General features: G+C 40.7%; 1 long non-coding RNA gene across 2 annotated transcripts in view; it reads left to right on the top strand.

The window, feature by feature from the left end:
* LOC144892851 (uncharacterized) overlaps positions 1 to 366 on the top strand; it is a 1,398-nt gene extending 1,032 nt beyond the window's left edge. For both annotated transcript variants that reach the window (XR_013623993.1, XR_013623994.1), the window contains one exon: positions 156 to 366. This is a non-coding gene — a long non-coding RNA (uncharacterized LOC144892851). The remainder of the gene's footprint in view (positions 1 to 155) is intronic.
* Positions 367 to 22,558: the final 22,192 nt, after the last annotated feature.

Raw genomic sequence — 22,558 nt, 5'->3', positions numbered from 1 at the left:
GTAAGAGGTGATTCAGGGTTGGTGTCAGGAAGGGCATCCGACCCTATATTAATAATAATAATAATAATACATTTATTTTGTATAGCGCTTTTCAAGACGCTTTGACATGGAACATAAATATGAAATAAATATCTCTCCCCTCTTGTCTTTAATAGAAAGAGATTCAAAACCTGAAGACATCTGCTGAACCAACCTTTGACTTGTGCTGGGAAGAAATTGATGACTTATGCTGGGGAGAAGTTGAATGTATACCTCAAGAAAAATGTTTTAATAATATAAAGATTTTAATGTTTTCAATATTTATATATATTTGTTTTGTTTACAATTATTTAATTCTTAATTACAAAAAGAGAATAAAGGAGGGAACGGGGAGGTGCACCCCTGCCAAAGACCCTTCACCCCCCTCATCCCACCCCTCCCCTCCCCTTGTGTGTGTGGGGAAGGTGGGGGTGGGATGAGGGGGGTGAAGGGTCAAGGGTGGGGGTGCACGGAGGGTGGGGGATGATGGGTGTGGTCTGTGTGGGCGGGGTCTGTGTGGGCGGGGTCTGTGTGGGCGGGGTCTGTGTGGGCGGGGTCTGTGTGGGCGGGGTCTGTGTGGGCGGGGTCGGTGTGGGCGTGGCTTATGATTTTTTATTTATTTAATTTTTTTTTATTATTACCACGAATTAAATTAGCTAATATGGGTGGGGTGAATAGAAATGTTGTTTAATGAATTATTAGCTTTGTTTTTTGTAATTCTTGCGAGTAAAATGAACCCAAGATTTCTTCTCGATTTATATCATTTAATTTGTAAGTCCAAGGGTTTGTAGCCATTACATCAACGATTATAAATAATTCATTAGTCCATTTTTGTGTATAACCTTTCTCAAAATGGCTTTTCCATTTGTATATCCTTACAATATCACCAACTTTAAACTTGGGCTTTCTCAAATTAATCTCCTTTTCATATTCTAATTTTGTAAATGTTTCTGATGGTTTTGATTGTGTTGATGAATGAACTGTATTATTGTAATTATCTACAATATCCTGAATTAAATACACCCATTTTTGAGAACCGAGTTGTGTGAATTTTTTATATAATTTCTCTTTTAAAGTACGATTAAAACGCTCAATAACAACTGCCTTTCCTTCATTAAAGGTGCTGTATAATTTAATACCCTTCCCCTTAAGAAATTTCATGAATATTTTGTTATAGAACTCTGTTCCCTCATCAGTCCATAACTTCTTTGGTTTCCTTTTATCCCGATCAAATATTAGCTTAAAGGCTAACATTAAAGTATCACCCCTTTTATTTTTTAAAGGGACAACCCAGGCAAATCTACTCCTCAAATCAATAACGGTTAAAGCATACCTGTATCCCCTGTCATTATTCAATTCAATTAAATCAGCGGACCATATGTGGTCAGTGTATTTAGAATAAACCTTCCTTCTTTTAAACTTTGTGATTATAGGTTTGTGTAATTCTTCAGCCAAAAGCTCCTCAGTCTTGATGGCATCATTAGAGCCTAATAGTTTTTTGAGGAATAACCAAGACCAAGTTTCAATTTAGCATTTATCAAATTTCTCACAATAAACCTATCAACTTTCTCTCTCAACGTTGGATTTTGTATCAAAGACAAATTATACAACATTTCGCTGTCGGCTTTATGTTTTTCAGTCAACGTAGTGGTTTTCCCATAAGCAATATCATGCTTCATACACACTTCGTCAACCCTATTTGTAGGTTTAGACCAAGGTTTAGGATTGTCAGCCTCATCTAATCTTTTATCCAAGTTTGTTCCTGGACCACAGAAAGAATACCCTGGAAGGTGTAATTCCCCTGGAATTCCAGTTGTTGTAAATTTACTTCCTGACAGAAACTTTTGTATGTCTCCTCCTCTTTTAGGAGAGATGAATTGGCACTTTTTAGAGCCACATACTTGACATATTCCTTTTTGATAAACTCTATTATTTTTAGCTTTAACATAAGAGATATTTTTAGATTTAGTTTTCTTTTTACATTTGAGACAATAACTCATATTTATTTATCAGAAAAATTCCGACAGAGTATCAAAACCTTTTTGGTTTTCAACATATACATTTCAATCTTTATTTTTAAAACATAAAGAATCCTAAGGAATGCCTTCACTCTCTCCTCCATTTATTTACAAATAAAAACTAACTAAAGTCAATGACACCAACATCATCAATCACATAATCTTTTCCTTCTTCTTCTTCTTCTTCTTCTTCACCACTTTCTCGTTTAAATCTCTGAAATTGAAGACATTGACGTTCTTATTTTTGAAACCATTATCTTCATAAGAGTTGTTAATTCTTTAATTTCCTCTTCGGTGCGTTGAGATTGATTTATTTGCTTTAATACACTCAATCTTTTATGAATCTCAGTGATTTCCATCTTTTTATATTTTTCCTCCCTCTCTCTTTGCTCCCTCTCCTCCTCCTCCATTTTCTCCCTCTCCTCCTTCTCCTTTTTCTCCCTTTTCTCCCTTTCCTCCTTCTCCCTTTTCTCCCTTTCCTCCTTCTCCTTTTTCTCCCTTTCCTCCTTCTCCTTTTTCTCCCTCTCCTCCTTCTCCTTTTTCTCCCTCTCCTCCTTCTCCTCCTTTTTCTCCCTCTCCTCCTTCTCCTCCCTCTCCCTTTCCTCCTTCTCCTTTTTCTCTCTTTCCTCCTTCTCTTCTTCAACTCCTTCCTCATCCCTTGCTACCCTTGAGTTTGAACCCCAAAGAATATTATACATATACTCATCTGGATTTTGAGATATTCTTGTATCTATAATTATTTTTCTCATAATAGGATACCAATAAGATTTGTTGACGATTTCTAAAAGAGTTTTATATTTCATAACTTTGAGAAGTTCATTTTTATTTAATATTTTAAACAAGTCTCTATTTGTGGGTTTAACAATATCAGTATAAGGCCAGTTTTTAATGACAAAATTCCCATGTATATGCTCCAAATCATAAGGTATGTAATACCGAGCACCCTTTTCTTGTAGGTATCCTTGAATACAAAAATTATAATTCTCTTGTAGTCTTCTTCCTGCCATTTATGTATCAGAAATATATGTGAGATTAATATTATGACAGGTAATACCACCCCATCTTCCCACTACCAAATCGGTTTGTATTCCTCGGCTTTCTATCCTTATCTCATTACCTTCCTTCTTTGTCATGCGAACCATCGCTATACTATCATATATTTTTCTTTTCTTAAAATCACGTATTTGTTGTTTACTAATTGTACTTCCACATAAATCCTTATCCTCACCAAGTGGATAATATTCTTCTTTACGAGACTGATTTAAATCATGTAGGTCTTCTATGTTTATTGAAAAAGACCAATTATACCCTAAATCAGGCATATCATACCCCCATTTATTAATTCGCATATTAACTAAATGTCCTTCTTTATAAAATTCAATTGTAAGCAGGTAGTTAAATTCAATGAGGAAAGGTGTATGGTCAGTATAACCAGGTGTTGTGGTTGTAAATTTTACTTCTTTCACAAAACGTGCTGTTTTCTTTAAAAATATATATTGTGATAAATCACTTAATCTAATTAAGTCATTCGCATCTGTAGGGTTTGGATAATTGATTAATTTATAAGTATTCTTCATATTAATATTTTTACTTACACTATATTTTTGTCGTTCAGCCTGTGCCTTTGTATAATAATTTGATAAATCAATATCCTGAGAGGATTTTCCAAAGATAGAACCATCTTTTCCAACATAGGTCATTTATATTAGATAAAAAATGATATCATAAAAATTTTCATTATTGTTGAGTTGAAATAATACATATAAACATAATTGGCCACAACATTTAGAATTAATTTCTTGAACTTGGAATGTTTGATAAACACCATTCTGTAAGAATTGTATTACTTCAACAGGTGGTGGCATACCATAACTATCAAAATAATATTTATCCTGACTATTATGAATACAAACCCAATGAGAACCATTCTGTGTGTCTAAATTCATAATAATATTCTTTGTATTCTTATTTATATGTATTAATTCATCTCTCATACAAATAACCACATTATCAATTTTTAGTGTTTTACAATACTTAGCTAGTTCTATATTTGACGTTGTATTCTTTCCAAATTGTTTAAACCATTTATCCATTTATTTATGAGAAAGATACAATCCATTACCCCGTTTAGTTAGTTTAACACCCGCTTGAGCGATAGAGGAAAGCATATCTCCAACCAACAATCTAGCTTTATCAGGTAGACTTTCAAGTTTTTGAGCAAAATCTACAATTACACCACTTCCACTAATTTGTTTCTCCAACTCCTTGTTATGTCTTTCCAATTCTTTTTGAGCTTTTAGTTGTGCCTTCCTTTCGTTAGCAGTTTTTACCGCTGCTGAAATACCACCAGTCAATGCTCCCGCCGCACTTAAACCAGCAAATAAAGGAATTAGAAACGGGAGAAATCCTCCTCTTGACTCATCTATTGAATATTTCTTTAACATAGGTTTCGTCATTTTAATTTTAAGTGATCCAACATCATTTAGTGTTTTTACTTGTGTGTGTGTGAGTAAAACATCAATTCTTACAGCTCCTTTTCTTTGAATTGTATTAACATTAATAATACAAGGCTTTTGATTTTGAATACAAGATGTTAATTTATTAAGATTGATTTGATTAACATATACCCCAACCATTTATTTATGAGAAAAAACCTATGTGATATTAATCATAACACCATTATCTGTATTAATCTGTAATTCTGTTTCCTCCAAAAGCAAACAATATGCATTAACCTCTTCACTCTCCCCTCTTTCAATGTATAGAGAAGTATCCACTCGATTAGACTTTATAGTTTCCTTTTGAGAACTCAGGTCAATTGCGTAGATTGTATAAAGTTTTTGAAACGCAACCATATCCAAAATAGGATCATTATTACCATTACTTTCACACACCTTTTGGTAGGACTTGTAGGCTTCCGCATAATCATTTTTTTCCCAATCAATTTCCAATCTATCTCGTGGATAAAATGTGCCATCAAGAGAAACCCGAAGTTGTTTCACCTTAGCATTATCACTCAGCGCATTATTCTTATTAGTACCGTCCTCTCCATCTGGTTTTTTAAAAATGAGCCAGAGGTATCGTGGCTTTCCTTGAAGAACACCCAAATTCCAAGTGTAGGTAGTGTGTTCCAGTTTAACGTGTTGACATCTTCTTTTAAGGTATGATACATTTAGCGGTTTCTTTGAGTTAAGTCTTCTATTTAACATCTCTTCCGTTTTAAGATTAGGAGTATATTCACTGATATACCAACACAAATCATTAATAACAAATTTATTGTTGTCTCCAAAAGCATTTTCATCCCCAAAAAGCAACCTATTTACATTATCATTCCTTTGTAGTTGAAATCTAATTTTAAGACCATACAAAACTTTATCATAATCGCAAAATCCAAATATACCTTTAAGAGGTACTGCTACGGTAAAACTATTCACTGCTTTTGTTTCATCATTATACATTGACTTCCTTTGACTATAACCAGGGTCTGCGTTTGTACCCGTTGACATATCAGGAATAAAACCTTCAACAGCTCCCTTACCCATTCTATCACTAAACGAATATAGTGTAAATTTCATCATTTCAGATGTAGCAGAGACATAATCAACCGCTTCAACCTCTTGTGTTCCAATATACAGGCGGACACTGTCAAACATTTTCCAGAAGAAATCATTTACGAGTGTAGCATTAGTATTATTCGCAGCCTTAGTGAATTTAAATTTACACAGCAAGAAACTATCAGCTATATTCAAGTAAGTTTGTTGATTATTTATTTCAAAACTTTTTGTTCCGTTTGAATTCCAGTCTGTTCCTGTTATAGCATTTACCTTAAAATAGTCTTCCTTTTTAGTGGAGTTTGAAATGATAATCGTATCATCCAAATCATAGATACTATCAATCGCTTCCATACTTGTATTTATATAGCATTAAAATTGTTGAAACCCTGACCCAAGTATTTTAATGATTTTTTGTCGTTCTTGTGAAGATAGTTGAGTTTTACCTTTTTTTATTTCTTTGATTGCTTGTAATTTATGAGACTCCTTTTGAGCATCTTTTATACTCTTTATAGCACCCGCAACGGAGCCCACGGCAGAAGCAGTTGAACCAATTAGGTCTTTATGTTTAAGGATGGTTGAACCAATACCCATTAGAGTATCAATTATCCCATCTCCTTTATTTCGAAATTGATGACCTACACCTCGTTGTCTCTTAGGTTTATAGTATCCTCTACCCACATACCTTGTATAGTCTGGTGAAAGGAACATGCCCTCCCCTGTAATTATTTTATATTTTCCCAACTCGTGTTTTCTCACAATAACCATTATTTATTTATTGAAAAACTTCACGTAGGTGAATTCTGATGGATATAATTTCATCATTAAAGGATATCATACGATTATCTTGGTCGGTTATCCTAAAATTTACTCTGTATATGGTTTTTCCTGACACAGGTAAATAGACAAGATTTTTTGGTTCCATATTAAATTTATAACCAATCGGGGTTGAGTATGCACTGAATGAAAATATTGTATTTGTTCTTATTCCATCGTTATAAGCACCATCAATCAAATCACAATGAATTAATACTGAATTTATACCGGAGGATATTTGGATAACATTATCACTGTAAAACGTCCCGTTATTTTCAATCTTTTTTGAAGAGAAACCCAATAGCTCTCTAAACGAATTTTCAATCGTGAAATCAACTTTATAATTATTTTTAAGTTTAATAGTTGATTTTGAAGTGTGTTTTTGAATATCTATTACAATATTTTTTGGTTCATCACCTTTTTCTTTCATAAGGCGAGAGACTTCTGAAGATATTTGAGAAATCTCGTAAGCTCCAGGTGAAACAGTTATAGTTTTATATCCACTTCCTGGATTATAACTAAACTTGCTGTTTTTCTCTGTGATATTAAACAAGGTATTATAAGTTTCCATCGACAATAAAGATGCCTCATATGAGGTAAGGGGGTCAAGTTGTAGTGGGTAAGGGAATGAAGCTGTGTAATCGCTCGTTGTGAAATTAAAACTAAGAATTGTGCTTCTCATCTTATTTAATATCTAATAAAATATCTTTGTATTGACATTTATTAATTATTTTCATATTCATCAACTGATCTAAAATGGCTGAGGATTCATTAAAACAATTGTTGTTTCCAGCCTTCTTACTACCTAACAACAATAATAGCCTATTAACTAATTGTGATGGGTCATTTGGAAGAAAACTAACACCTGAACCAAGTTTACTTAAAGCATCAATAATATGTTTCTCCTTCTCATTCTTCTTACTTTTACCAGCAACAGAAACTCCATAATCAAGTGCATTTAACAACTCAATATATACCCTATCTTCCTCTCTTTCCATATCAAGTGGTTCCTCAAAATATTTTGAACCGCTGAATCCGGGGTTTGTTAGAAGAAACATTAATCTTGGAGTTAATTTAACATTTGGTTGAGTAGAACTCAAGAACATCAATTCATCATTAAATATCAATACCTTTTCTTCCACAAGATGAAACACTGCTGGTTCTTCTGTTGGAATGAGACCTGCTCTGGTTTTTGAACCCGCCGAATATTCATTGTTTTGAAGAGCTTCCACAACATAATTAGGGGGTTGATTTACCTCCTCAAGTTTCCGAAATAATCCCTCGTCATCATATTCTAATTCACCAAGTTCTTGTTTTGTTATCTGACTAAAATCTTTGAGCATTTGAAGTTTTTTCGGAGTAAATTCTACCGTGGGAACTGTAGGGTGTTGAGTTTTCAAAAGTGGTTTAAAGAATTTCTCTTGTTTTCTTTCAAAGGCTTCTTCACCAGTTAGTTTCTGTCTCCGTTTCTTCTTTATCTCTTCCTGTTGTTTAACAACTTTTGAAACTAATTGTTGATGTTCCTTAAACTTTCTTTCTCTTTCTTCAGTATTCATTTTCTGTATTTATTTATTGAAAAATATCATTTAGTATCTCATCTTGTTTCACAACAATATATTTATATTTTCCAATCGTGTGTTTCATATAATTTTCAAATTCTTTTTTACTACATAACGTAGAGCAATTATCTCTCCAAAAATTATTTACATCTATTGAATTTAACTTAAATAAAATAAAAGTATTGGCATTGTTTCTTATTGAGCGTCGAGGGAGTTGAAAATATGATTGACTAAGATATATACAATTACAAGAAGAATGTCTCCCTCTTGTATAGTAGCTATCCATTACTGTTTGGTTTCTCTCATTAACACAATCATCAAAGATGACAAGGTTCTTTTTTGATTTATCTAAATCTTGAGGTGAAGGTATATCATCCGTATTATCACTGAGAATACAAGTTATGGGTTTCGATTTTGATTTCTGTGTATCACAAAATAATTGTATTATATCATCAATATTATAATCATTTAGTTTGTTTTGAAGTTTAAATAAACCGATAATGTCTTCCTTTTTAAGACCCGCATTAAAACCCTGTGAGAGTAGTTGATACTCGGGTTGAAAACTTGACTTTGTAAAAATTATTAAATTATCATAATCTAAAAAATTAGAACCAAGGAGCATCTTTAAAAGTAAACAGGTTTTTCCACATCCGCTTGAACCAACTATTAGACATCTCAATGAATTTGGAATGTTTTTATGGTTATTAAATTTTATCTTATTTTCCCAAACGGGTAAAAAATCATTCATTTATATATTTGGAAAACAAGTTATCCAACTTTTTTTGAGCTATTTGAGAAACTCTATATTTTATCCTGAGTTCGGGTTTAATTTCAAAATAATCCATTATTTTATTTATATAGTATCTTGTATTAACATTTCCATTAAAATTATTTTGAATAATAAATATCATTAAACCCTTATACATTTCCTCAATACAATTAGTCTCTTCCCTTGAAAGAAATGGTGTATTATCATCACAATACTTAACATTCATCTCTCTTATTAATCTTGTAAAGTAATTCATTTTTGGTTCTAATTTAAAAGAGTTATATATTTTTTTATATTTCTTATTATCATTAATTAAAATTAAATCACAGAAAATACATTGTTTATATGAATCCTCATCATTAAGCCCCACTCTATCACAAGCCGGACAATTCTCTAATTTATCATATGGAGAGTCTGGAAATTCTAAATATCCTTCAGAACTTATCATATTTATGTGGTAAATTTTTACTTAAACTAAACGCAAGTTTATTCATTAATAAATACAATGTTTCAAAGCACAAAAGACAAATTTCAATCAATCTCTACTTCGGTGGAAGATATAGAAAAATATGTCAAAGATGTTAAATTGAACAAAGATAAATATGGAAATTTTTGGGTAAAACCAGTTATGGAAAATAACATGAGCCCCTCTATTTCATTTAAAGGAAGAGCTCTAACTATACCTGGAAAGACATCCATTAAAGTAAATCTAACAAAAGTTTCTCCTCTACTCCTGGCAATTTATTCAAAGCTTGAAAAAGTGATTGACCACGATACTTTGAAAAAGAATGATAAGACCATTAATAATTCTAGAGGAGACATTTGTATTTTCTTTAATAATCCAAAGGGTGTAGATCTAAGTAAAATGAATGATGTTAATATTTCTGGTGAAATGTCATTTCGTTCTATGATAGTTAGAGATTATTTAAAGATAACTTTTGATATTAAAAATGTAGAGATTGAATCCGTTAATGAAAGAAAGTATATTGGTATAGATGGAAAGGTTTTTTCTGCTAATTAAATATGAGTCATTACAGCAGTGAAGATTTTACTATTTCATTGAACTCGGACGATAGTGATGATAGTATTTCATTGAACTCGGACGATGGTGATGATAGTATTTCATTGAACACAGATGATAGTTATGATACTAATAGTTTGTGCTCAAATGATAGTTATGAGAGTAGCTTTATTGATGACTCTGAGTATGATTCTGAGTATTCATGTGATAGTTATGACTTAGATGATTCTGAGTGAAAAAGTGTTTTAGTTTAAGCACAGTGATATATATAAAACGGAGCTGTAAAGCTCAAAAGTGTTTTATTTTAAGCACAGTGATATATATAAAACACCACGTTTTCTCACGCTATAAATATGGTTTATTGTGATACTTGCGAGAAGGAAGTAAAATATTATAAACAACATATTCTCACCGCAAAACATACATACAACATTTTAAACAAACTTTCCCCTCTTCCACCTGAAACAAAACACTGTTCTACATGTAATAAAAATATCCTCAAGAAAGGCTTCAAAATACATCTTAAAACAAATCTACATTTATCAAATTTTATCACAACTAAAAACTCTGATGGAGCATTCAAAGGACATATTAAAATAAGAGTCTTTAACTTCAAACCTCCTGAACCAGAGTCTATAGTTGATGCTGTAGAAATAGTTAAACCTGCTGTTCAAACGTTGATTGAAAAAACACTAAAGGAAATGAAACCACTTAAATTTTATATGGGAGTAAAATTAGAAATGACAAAGGATGAAGGAGTTATAGATGCACCATACATGAGAACTGAGCCACACTTTATATCTTCATATCAAGATTTTAAAACATCAGGAGTCTATGATGAACTTATTAAACAAGAGCAAGATGTGGATAATTCAATCGTAGGAAGTGGATTCAATATAGGAAAAATTATTTACATAGACATTCATATTCTTAAATCAGATCCTCTAAAAGCTTCTTCTTACATTGATTTACCCAGTGTTATCAAAAATAGAAAAGCAGTTATCAATATCAAAAATAAAGACAATAAATGTTTTCTCTGGTCTATTTTAGCACACTTACATCCTCCACATTTTCATGATGAAAGAGTATCTCATTATAAAAAATATGAGAATACATTAAATACGAAAGATCTAAAGTTTCCGATGACTTTAAATGATATTCCTAAATTTGAAAAGATGAATAATTTATCAGTTAATGTTTATGGTCTAACAGAAACAAACAACATCCAGGTTTTAAAGCTTTCTGACAATTGTAAACAAACTCATATTAATCTTCTATATTTTAATTCAGGCGAAAATTCACATTATACATACATCAAAGATATTGCTAAATTAATAAAACCACAAGTCTGTAAGAGAACAAATAAAATATATATTTGTTTGCGTTGTCTTAACTTCTTCAATTCACAAGAAAGATTAGATAAACATTCAAATTATTGTGGCGAACATAAATCAACGGTAATCAATATGCCTAAAGAAGGCTCAAAGATCACATTCAAAGATGAAAATAAAAAGATCAAACATCCATTTGTTATATATGCTGATTTTGAAAGTATTTTAGAAAAAATTGATACTGCTTCTCAAGATCCAAAAGAATCATACACAAATAAATATCAAAAACATACTCCTTGTGGTTTTTGTTATTATATCAAATCATCCGTTGGTGATAAATATAACAAGTTAGAGATGTATAGAGGCTCAAATACCCCAGAGGAGTTTGTGAAACGACTAGAAAAAGACTGTGTTCGATTAACCAAGATAATGAGAGAAACCAATAAACCAATGTCCTTAACAAGTAAAGAAAAAAGGGAATTTATAAAAAACAATGTCTGTCATATTTGTGAGGAGAAAATTGGTAAAGGTCTAAAGGTTAGAGACCATTGTCATCTCACTGGTAAATATAGAGGTCCGGCTCATCAAAGTTGTAATATTAATTATCAACTCCCCTCTTTCATTCCTGTCTTTCTTCATAACAACGCTCATTATGATACACATCTATTTATCAAGGAACTCTCAAAGACTTCTGGAAGTATCTCAGCAATTCCAAACACGGATCAGAAATACATTTCATTCACAAAAACAATTCACACATCTCCTATTACTCATATCAGATTTCTTGATACATTTAAATTCATGGCAAGTCCATTGGTTAACTTGGTTCAAAATCTAAAAGAGTTTCCATGTCTTTCAGAGTATTTTTTAGATAAAGATTTTCTAACACAAAAGGGAATTTACCCCTATGACTATATGGACTCATTTGAGAGATTCAATGAAACACAACTTCCTTCAAAAGAAAATTTCTATAACAAATTAAATAATAGTCATATATCTGATAAAGATTATGTACACGCACAAAATGTTTGGGAAAAATATAACATCAAGAATCTTGGCGAGTATCACGATTTGTATCTCAAAACTGATGTGCTTTTATTGGCCGATGTATTTGAAGCCTTTAGATCTGTTTGTCGCACTGGATATGGATTGGATCCTGCTCACTACTACACAGCACCTGGATTGGCCTGGAGTGCGATGTTGAAAATGACAAAACAAGATTTGGATTTGATAACCGATGTTGATATGCTTTTGATGATTGAAAAGGCAAAAAGAGGTGGAATTTCACAAGTCTGCTCGAGTAGATACGCAAAAGCAAATAACAAATATCTTCCAAATTATGATCCAACGAAAGAGAGTTCTTACTTGATGTACTATGACGCGAACAACCTGTATGGCTGGGCAATGTCTCAGGCTCTTCCTTATGGAAAACTTAGATGGGTAAAGGAAAAAGACTACAAAAACGTTTTACAAGATGTATGTATCTCTACACAAAAAGAATTGGATGAAGAAAAAGTTGGTTATTATTTTGAAATTGATTTAAAATATCCAGAGGAACTCCATAACCTACACAAAGATCTCCCATTTGCTTGTGAGAAAGAAAGTCCAAAGAAAGAATGGTTGAGTGATTATCAACGATCGTTTGATATAGGTGAATCAACAGAAAAATTACTTACTACATTATATAACAAGAAAAATTATGTTCTACACCAAAGAAATTTGCGACAATATTTATCAAAAGGTCTAAGAGTAGAGAAGATCCATAGGGTTCTAAAGTTCAATCAAAGTCATTGGTTAAAGGGGTACATTGATTTTAATACACAAAGAAGAACAGAGTCAAAAACAGATTTTGAGAAAGACTTTTATAAATTGATGAATAATGCGGTCTTTGGTAAGACTATGGAGAATGTGAGGAAAAGACAAAATATCAGACTATCAACATCTTGGGAACAAGCATCAAAATTAATTAATAGACCGAGTTTTACTCGAGCTGAGGTCTTTACTGAGAACTTTTGTGCGATCCATTTGATTAAAGAGAGTATTGAAATGAACAAACCTATTTATATTGGAACAACAATTCTTGATTTATCAAAGTCATTAATGTATGATTACTTTTATAATAACTTGAGGAAGAAATATCAAAATGATGTTAATCTACTTTATATGGATACAGATAGTTTTATTTTGAAAATTAATACCAACGATGTTTATTCAGACATGAAAAGAGACATTAATATCTATGACACGAGTAATTACAGTCCAGAGAGTGAGTTGTTCTCTTCTAAAAATAAAAAGGTGATTGGAAAGTTCAAGGATGAATTAGGAGGAAATGTTATGAGTGAATTTGTGGGATTGAGGTCAAAGGCTTATGCTTATAAATACATTGTGAATAACGTTGAAAAGACTGATAAGAAGTTAAAAGGTGTAAAGAAAAATGTTATTAAAGAAACAATAAACTTTAAGGATTATTATAACTGTTTAACAACAAAGAAAGAAGAGTTTAGAAAGATTAATGGAATAAGAAGTTATAAACATCAATTATATTCAGAAGAGATAAATAAGAAAGCATTGGGGGCTTTTGATGATAAGAGGTTTATTTTAGAAAATGGAATTGATAGTCTCCCTTATGGTTATATAAGTATATAAGTGATAAGATATATATATAAGTGATAAGATATACATAAGTGATAAGATATATATAAGTGATAAGATATATATAAGTGATAAGTTAAAAAGGGGGGGGGGGTTGGGGATTTTAACGGGCTACCGCCGCCTTTTTTACTATTATATAAATGATAGAACCAAGTATCAACCAGACTAAAGAGTGGAGGTGTAATCAACCTTGGTATATAAATGGAAAACATAATGAATGTGAAAAATATCAAATAGGTATAATTGAAAAGGCAACTGGTAAAAAAATTCACAAAACAAATAAGAGAATTAATTTAAATACCGGTGAATTGGGTAAAAAAGATGGAAATATTTTTGAGTGGACGGAAAACTTTGATGGTTGTCAGGAAAATATATACTTTAATTTTAAAATGGTATGTGGCACTGGAGGTGCTCAAACAAGAACATTGAGGGAGGTTTACCATTTTATCTTAGCTCAGTTAAAATATCTTAATAAAGAACCAAACTCAAACATATTTTTTGTTAATATATTAGATGGTGAAGAGAGTGGCAAGAGAATTAAATTATTTCCCACGCATAAACAAATATTTGTCGGATCGATGTTTGAGTGGGTTATATTCACCAGATGATATTAAGAGTAAAAGGTTAAAAGGTCCATGAGGTCAGAAGGATCACAGGTGTTTAAGTGGTCTAATGAATAAGGATAACATGTCAAAAGGTTAGAAGGTTCGTAAAGAACAGGGTGAGAGAAATAGAGGTCTTTAGGGTCAATATGGAAGTGAATGGGTCAAAGATTAATCTGCCAGATGATATGTAGAAGAAGGATGATAGGTCTATAAGAGAAAACAAATATTTGTAGTGTTTGAGTGGTCTAATGAACAACATTAAGGATAGGTACTACAGACAAAAGGTTCATAAAGATGAGGGTGGGAGAAATAGAGGTGTTTATGATTTTTGAAAAAGACAAGGGGGTAAATGACATTAGATAGGGATTTCCCATGTTAAACGGAGGTGTCCCAGAAGCAACATTATTACACTACTCCTGTCCACCATGGTGAGCAGGTGTGTGAACCCCCGTGATGGGGGGAGGGGGCCCACCAGATCCACGTTGACGTGGTCGAAACATCGTTCAGGCACGGTGAAAGGTGCCAGCGGGGCCTGGGTGTGTCGGTGGACCTTGGCCCGTTGGCAGGCCGTGCAGGTGCTGGTCCAATCGCGGACGTCCCGACGAAGGCCGTGCCAGACGAATCGCGCCGACACCAGCTTCTGGGAAGCTTTCCGGCCCGGGTGGGAAAGGCCGTGGAGGGAGGCGAAGATGCGGCGTTGCCAGGTGACGGGCACGATGGGGCGAGGCTGGCCTTGGGAGACGTCGCAGAGCAGGACAGTGTCCGCGAAGGGGATGTCGGCCAGGCGGAGGCCCGTGTCCGCCGCCCGGAGGGCTTGCACCGTGGTGTCGGTGGTTTGGTCCGCCGCCATAAGCGCAAAGTCCACGCCCAGGTGGACCGCGTTCGCGCTGGCCCGGGAAAGACAGTCGGCCACAGCATTGTTTTTGCCGGCGACGTGCCGGATGTCCGTGGTAAACTCCGACACGGCGGAGAGGTGGCGCTGTTGGCGGGCCGACCACGGCTCCGTGACCTTGGCCATGGCATAAACCAACGGCTTGTGGTCGACGAACGCTGTGAAAGGTCGGCCCTCCAGGAGGTGGCGGAAATGGCGGACGGCCAGGTGTAGACCGAGGAGCTCCCGGTCAAACGTGCTGTATTTGAGCTCGTTCGGCCGGAGCTGCCGGCTGAAAAAAGCGAGTGGCTGCCAAACCCCGTTCACCCATTGCTCATGTACGGCGCCCACCGCGTAGTCGGAGGCATCCGTGGTGAGGGCGATGGGAGCGTTGAGCACCGGGTGAGCGAGCAGTGTTGTGTCGGCGAGGGCCCGCTTTGAGCTTTGGAAGGCCGCATCCATTGCTGCAGACCAGGCGATGTCGTGCTTGGCCGGCTTGCCCCGGAGGGCTTCGTAGAGGGGCCGCATGAGTTGAGCAGCGCGGGGCACGAAGCGGTGATAAAAATTCACCATTCGCAGGAATTCCTGCAGGGCCTTTATGGTGCGGGGACGCGGGAACGTGGTGATGGCCTCGACCTTGGTTGGCAGCGGCACGGCCCCGTTCTTGGTGATGTGGTGGCCCAAAAAATGAACGGCCGTCGTGCCGAAGTGGCATTTGGCCGGGTTGACGATGAGGCCGTGCTCGCTGAGGCACCCGAACAGTGTTCGGAGGTGGAGGAGGTGCTCGGCCCGGGACGTGCTGGCGACGAGGATGTCGTCCAGGTAAACGAAAAGGAACGGCAGGTCACGCAGCACGCCGTCCATCAAGCGCTGGAACGCCTGAGCCGCGTTCTTGAGACCAAACGGCATCCGCAAGAATTCGAATAAGCCAAACGGCGTGATGACTGCCGTTTTAGGGACGTCAGCCGCCCTGACAGGTACCTGGTGATATCCCCGTATGAGATCAATTTTCGAAAAAATGACCCGTCCCGCTAGACGGGCGGAGAAGTCTTGGATATGCGGGATCGGGTACCTGTCGGGGGTGGTAGCGTCATTGAGACGGCGGTAGTCGCCACACGGGCGCCATCCACCCCCCGGCTTTGGCACGATGTGCAGTGGCGAGGCCCACGTGCTATCGGAGCGCCGCACGGTGCCGAGGTGCTCCAACGCGTCGAATTCGGCCTTCGCCACGGCGAGCTTGGCTGGGTCGAGGCGGCGGGCCCTGGCATAGACCGGCGGGCCCGTGGTTGGTATGTGGTGCTCGATCCCATGCCGTACTGCGACGGCCGAAAACGTCGGCCGCGTGAGGGCCGGGAACTCCGTGAGCAGGCGAGCAAACTCGTTCGCCGCCGGGACGGCGCATGCCAGCTTGGTCGGCGCGGAGCTGCTCAATGTGCATACCAGAGAGCTGAAGGTTTCGGCGTTGATTAAACGACGCCGTTGGACGTCCACCAGCAGTCCGTGTGCGCAGAGGAAGTCGGCGCCTAGCAGAGCCATGGGCACGTTTGCGGTTACAAACGTCCAAGCAAAGCGTTGGCCGCCGAAGCAGAGGGTGACGTTGTGCGGGCCGAAGGTGCGGATGGTCGATCCGTTGGCCGCAACCAAGGAGGGGCCGCAAACCACGGATTGCCTGTCCTGGTCAGAGGCGGGTATGACGCTCAGTTGGGCGCCGGTGTCGCACAGGAAGCGCCGTCCGGACGCTTTATCCGTGATGAACAGTAAGTTGCCCGTGTGGCCGGCGCTCATGGCTGGTAATGAACGCCGGCCCAGCCGTTTCCCGGCCTGCTGAAGGTGCACGGGGGTCGGCATGTCCGTGCCTTCTGTCCGAACCTGGCATGATAGTAACACCATGCTCGGTCAGATGGAGGCCCCGGTCGTCATGCTGGAGATGGTCGGCTCGGTGTAGCGGCCGCCAATTGCGTCGGCAGTTCGGTCGTCGACCGTGCCGGGTGCTCGGGCGCCATGGGTGTTGCGTCGGACGGCGGTGGGTCCCATGTCGCCGCTGCGATGCGCTGTCCTGCGGCGGAGATCTTGTCGGCTTCTCTGGCAAGGGCCCGGGGATCTGTGATCATCGTGCTTGCCAGGGCGAGGCGTACCGGGTTAGGCAGCTGACGGAGGAACAGCTCCCGGAACAGGAATGCCGGAGAGTGCTCGCCGAGCAGTGAAAGCATGTAGTCCATTCGCTCGGAAGGGCGCGTGTCGCCGAGCTCGGGCAGGTCGAGCAGGCGCCATGCGCGTTCCGCCGATGGGAGGGCGAAAGCGTCGAGGAGAAGCTTCTTAATCGCGCCGTATTTGTCAGCGGCTGGCGGGCTCTTGAGGAGGCTCAGGGCGCGGGCCGCGGTGGCCGAACCGAGCGCTGCTACCACATGGTGGAAGCGGGTGTCGTCGGCCGTGATGCCTCGCAGGGCGAACAGGGAATCCGCCTGTGCGAACCAAACTGCCGCGTGAGCCTCCCAGAAGGTAGGCAGTTTAAGGGCGACTGCCGTGTCCATGTCGGTAGGTCACCAATGAAGGAGCTGGGGCTCCCATGTCGATCGGAAGAATGGACGCGACAAAAAGCTGGAATTCATCCGAGTTGCTTTAATCAAACCAAACACTCAGGCACTCTGAAAAGCCCGTTTATCGGGCAGCAATATATATACATATTATCCCGGAGCGTTTGCCCAGGAAAGGCGAGAGGGGGCGTGGCCCAGCGTCCTGGCTGCGGCCTGGCAAGTTGAGGGCGAGCCTGCCCGGGCATGCCCGGGCATGCCCGGGCGTCCCGACCGAGGCCTGGCAAGTTGAGCGCGGGCCTGCCCGGGCGTCCTGGACGAGCCTGGCATGGTGATCGCTCCGCGTCCTTGATAGGTGCAAGGCGATTGTGAAAACCCAGCGGTAGCCGCTACAAGAACATCGTTAGAGGGGATCTTGGAGGAACCTGTCTTATTTAAACCTCAGACATTTAGTTTTGTTTGCTCCTTGTTGTTGAAGTGTGCGGCATCACCATGCCTAGATCAAAAGAGCTCTCAAAAGAACAAAAGAGATGCCTACGAGTCTGGGAAGGGATTTAAAAAGATCTCCAAACAATTTGAAATCAATCATTCGACTGTCCGGAAGATCATCGACAAGTGGAGAAGATTCCAAACAACTGCCAACTTGTTCAGGCCAGGCCGCCCCAGCAAGTTCAGCCCGAGAGCAGACCACAAGATCCTGAAAGAAGTCTCTAAGAACCCCAGAATGTCATCACAGGACCAACAGGAAGCTCTTGCCACTGTTGATGTCAAAGTGCACGAGTCTACCATGAGAAAGAGGCAGCACAAATTTGATCTACATGGGAAGTGTGCCAGGAGGAAACCTTTGCTGTCCAGAAAGAACATCAGGACAAGACTAAAGTTTGCCAATGAACACCTCAGCAAAGACCAGCACTTCTGGAACAATGTGCTCTCGACAGATGAGTCAAAGGTAGAGCTATTTGGCCGCAGTACCAGAAGACATGTTTTGCGAAAACCAAAGACAGCATTTTACCACAAGAACTTGATACCAACTGTAAAGCATGGTGGTGGAAATATTATAGTTTGGGGCAGCTTTGCTGCATCAGGGCCTGGGCAGCTCACCATCATAGAATCCACTATGAATTCTTCTTGGACCAGAGGGTGCTTGAGGATAATGTGAGGCCATCTGTCAGAAAGTTGAAGCTCAACCGAAGGTGGACCTTGCAACATGACAATGACCCTAAACATACCAGTAAATCCACCAAGGAATGGCTGAAAAGAAAGAAATGGAGGGTTCTGGAATGGCCATGTCAAAGCCCGGATCGAAATCCCATCGAGAAGTTGTGGGGGGATTTGAAACGAGCTGTGCATGCAAGAAACCCCTGAAACATCGCACAGCTGAAAGAATTCTGCATGGAGGAGTGGGCAAAAAGTTCTCCCAGTCGATGTCAGAGACTGGTAGACAGTTATAAGAAACGCCTACTTGAGGTTGTTTCTGCCTATGGGGGCAATACCACCTATTAGAGCCAAGGGTGTACTTACTTTTTCCACATGCGAAATTTGCATTTATGTTTACTTAAATTATACAATGGACTACAAAATGTAAATGTTTCATGATATTTGTTATGTTATATCACATTTATCTTTCAATATTGTTGAAATGAAGGTCAAATAGCTGTATGTTGAAATATGTTGAAAAAATTAAACTTTACATGGGGTGTGTAGTGAAAATATACCAAGGTGAACCCAGGGTGTGCTCGCTACAGAAGGGGCGGCTATAAGACCCGGGACAACCGGGGCGCGCGGACACTCCAGCGGAACTCACTGTGACATAGTCCTTTAGTTTGAATGGTATGTACGCCCCTAAATGCTGCGCTGACTGTCCTCTCTGTTGGACCATTGCTATATTGAATCGACCATTGCTCATGAAATACTCTGATTTTAATGCCTGTTGCATGCATGTATTCTTACAGGATGTACTACAGATCTAAATGATATTAAACCTACCCAGAGGTCAAGTCGTGTCTGAGCTTGATTTTCACGACATTTAATATCATTTAGATCGCCGGAATGGCTGACCACAAGATGATCGTGGTACCGATTCTCGGAGCCGACCCTCAAGCTGAGGGATCAGCATCGGAGTTCACTCACTGGCTCAAAACGCTGGAGAATTACTTTGCTGCTCACGAAACAGAGCCCACCGCAGTGATGAAGCTGTCCGTGTTACAGTCGAAGGTCTATCACACCGTTTTCCGGAACATTTCTCGATTTGGGACGTAGGCTACGGCTCTAGCCGAGCTGAAGCGCCTCTACGTAAAGACACGGAGCGCTGTGCACGGCCGGCATCAACTCTCTCAGCAGCGACAACAACCATCTGAATCGATCGATCGCTTCGCGCAGGAGTTGCGCTACCTGTTGGCAGACTGTGTGCAGGACGTCCGGACCCACGAGCAAGTGCAGGACGACTTCCTCCGAGATTAATTCATCTCCGGAATTAATTCTGGAGTCTTGCGGCTCCGACTCCTGGAGGTCGCGGATCTGACATTTACAGAGGCACTACGGCTGGCACGCGTATACACAGATGCCCGAGAACAATCCACCGCATATGATCACCCACGAGTCGTGGCGGGGACCTCGCAACTCGCGCAACCGGAGATGGCTACCGCCGAGGATACCGAGGAGGACCCGACCACTACGGCCGAGTCTCTGGGAGCTCCTGAAGCGGACTCCGCTTCCGGCCTCACTGCTGCCGCCGCTGCCCGGCCACGGCCTGACCGGTATGCAAAATGTTATTTTTGCGGGAATCGGCAGCACCCTCGCTCTGAATGCCCGGCCCGGGAGGCTACATGCCACCTGTGCTCCACCAAGGGCCATTTTGCAAAGGTCTGCAGGAAGGCCGCTCGGGGCACGCGTCCCCGCGTGACCTTGAATGGGCTCATCGCGGAGCCAACGGATCGAGCGCCGGACGGGGCACCTCACTCAGCTTTGAAGAGCCGCTCTCCTTCTCGCGGGCCTCGGGCTACATGCCCGACCTTGGTGAGATACACCGGGCCGCCGAAACAAATGGCGCGAACGCGACCGGCCACAGCGCGACCGACCTTGACTGGCTTTCGAACGCCTACTTCAAACAAGTGACATGCTCCTGCTTTGGAAACTCCTCTCGATGTGCGGCAAACGCAGCACGTGACTCGAGCCCCATCTGACGGCGGCTCTTACGAATTACATGCACCCACTTTGGCATATGAATCTGCAGACGGCAGAGATCTTTCTCACGTGACGCGAGCACCATCTGGCTGCGGCTCTTACGAATTACATGCACCCACTTTGGCATATGAATCTGCAGAAGGCAGAGATCTTTCTCACGTGACTCGAGCGCCATCTGGCGGCTGCTCTTACGACCTACACACACCCACTCTGGCAAATGAAACTGCTGATGAGCCAACTGACTTCAATGCTCCTGCTGAGGCCCAACGTGCCGACGCTGCCCGAAGGATTGCAGCCGGCGTGGGATCCACCCGCGAGGCGCGATCTTTTCGCCTGGCCGGTACAATACCTGCCGGGTCTGCCGGCCTTGCGCAGGCCATCATTCCGCTCACGGTCGCGGGCGTTTTTGCGCAACCTTTGATTGACACGGGGTCCACGGATCGTTTTATCGATCAGCGACTCGTGCATCAACATGGGTGGCCGGTTCTCGGGACAACCCGCCGGATCTTCATGGCCTCTCAGGGACTTCGGTTGAGCACAAAAGGGGCGTGTCGATTGAAACTTGTGATAAAGGGACGCACGTTCCCGGACGTGTATCTCATGGTATTACCTGCTTTATGCGCTGACGTTCTGTTAGGACTTGATTTCCTTAAGCGGCATGGACGTTTGGAAATAGACTTCGGTGGGCCGGACACACTCGCTGTGTGCGCCCTCGCTCAAATGGACATGGAGCCACTCTCACTGTTCCCCAACCTGACCACTGATTGTACCCCTGTAGCCGTCAAATCGCGGCGCTACTCTCGCGCGGACGCGCAATTCATTGCGGAAGAAACGGCCCTGCTCTTAAAGGACGGTATTATAGAACACATTAGGTCACCGTGGCGGGCCCAAGTCTTAGTGGTGCAGAGTGAGGCCCACCGCCGGTGCATGGTAATCGACTATTCGCAGACGATTAATCGTTTTACACAGCTGGATGCCTACCCCTTACCAGGGATGGACGCCCTGGTACGCCAGGTGGCCCTGTAATCCGTTTATAGCACTCTCGATCTGCGTAGTGCGTATCATCAAGTCCCCATCTCTAGGGCTGATCGCGTCTTTACAGCCTTTGAATCGGGTCAGCGGTTGTACCAGTTCACGAGACTTCCCTTTGGGGTAACTAACGGAGTCGCTTGTTTTCAGAGGGCTATGGATGACCTCGTTGCGGAGGAGAATTTGACCGATGTCTTTGTCCATCTGGACAATCTTACGGTTTGTGGGTATGACCAGGAGCATCACGACGCTAATCTGAAACGCTTCCTCGAGGTCGCGCGGAAATATCGCCTAATCATGAATGCGGCTAAGTGTCGATACTCTCTACACACAGTAGACCTTTTGGGGTACACCATGACCCATGGCTCCGTTTCTCCGGATAAGGAGCGTCTGCGCCCTTTGCTCGATATGGCTCCGCCTAGCGATCGGGCTTCGCTGAAACGCGCTCTAGGGCTGTTCGCCCACTACTCAAAGTGGGTGCAAAATTTATCCGTGAAGCTCCGCCCCCTCGTGGCCTGCGACACTTTCCCCATGGGCCCGGCCGCCCTGGCGGCCTTCGAGGGCCTTAAAGTCGACATCGCTGGCGCCGCTGTCACGACGATTG

This window comes from Myxine glutinosa, chromosome 7 (assembly GCF_964187855.1).
Source record: "Myxine glutinosa chromosome 7, kmMyxGlut1.1, whole genome shotgun sequence".
Lineage (NCBI taxonomy): Eukaryota > Metazoa > Chordata > Myxini > Myxiniformes > Myxinidae > Myxine > Myxine glutinosa.
This window is presented reverse-complemented; position numbering and strand designations above follow the sequence as displayed.